The sequence below is a fragment of the Lipotes vexillifer genome, unplaced genomic scaffold (assembly GCF_000442215.2).
Source record: "Lipotes vexillifer unplaced genomic scaffold, Lipotes_vexillifer_v1.1 scaffold883, whole genome shotgun sequence".
NCBI classification, from domain to species: Eukaryota; Metazoa; Chordata; class Mammalia; order Artiodactyla; family Lipotidae; genus Lipotes; species Lipotes vexillifer.
In genome coordinates this window covers 425,587-426,462 of record NW_006789567.1, presented here as the reverse complement: position 1 = coordinate 426,462, position 876 = coordinate 425,587, and the positions used below count along the sequence as shown (strand labels likewise).

The following is an 876-nucleotide window of genomic DNA, read 5'->3' as shown; positions in this document are numbered from 1 at the left end:
AAAGAGTGTTCAAGAGCCATTTCCTCCCCTCCCCTCCCCCACTCCACCTGGGCTTGTGGTTTACAAGACACATCTCTTTCCTTTAATACCTTGCCCTGGCCAGGCTTTTTATATCCTTTGGTGCATCAAAAAACTAAGTCGGTTTTCTTACTAAAGTGTTTATGTGGGTATGTAATACCCGAAGGAAGAAAATTATAATTCTAGATTCTTAAAGAACACTTATATTTTTTTTTTTTTTCTTGCGTTATGCGGGCCTCTCACTGTTGTGGCCTCTCCCATTTGCGGAGCACAGGCTCCAGACGCGCAGGCTCAGCGGCCATGGCTCACGGGCCCAGCCGCTCCGCGGCATGTGGGATCCTCCCGAAACGGGGCACGAACCCGCGTCTCCTGCATCGGCAGGCGGACTCTCAAGCACTGCGCCACCAGGGAAGCCCAAGAACACTTATATTTTTGAGACCATTGAAAGTGCTGGTTGTGCCATGTCAAACTTCAGTTAAATATTGTGGAGATTCTTAATACAAGACCAGTAATTCCTTTCCAGAAGAAAAGCTTATGCATTCAAGTGTTTGACATTTAATATGCCCAAGTACATTAACTTTCTTTGTGTATAAAATTCCTTATTTAGTCAATTGCCCATTCCCAATAGAAAATAAACTTGACGATTAGACTGTTAGTCATATGTGAGGAGCCTTTAGAAATTATAAGTGGGCTTCCCTGGTGGTGCAGTGGTTGAGAGTCCGCCTGCCGATGCAGGGGACGTGGGTTCGTGCCCCGGTCCGGGAAGATCCCACGTGCCGCGGAGCGGCTGGGCCCGTGAGCCATGGCCACTGAGCCTGCGCGTCCGGAGCCTGTGCTCCGCAAATGGGAGAGGCCACA

General features: G+C 49.0%; 1 protein-coding gene across 1 annotated transcript in view; it reads left to right on the top strand.

Moving 5' to 3' along the window:
- EML5 (EMAP like 5) overlaps nucleotides 1-876 on the top strand; it is an 80,223-nt gene that overhangs the window by 68,163 nt on the left and 11,184 nt on the right. The window lies entirely within an intron of this gene.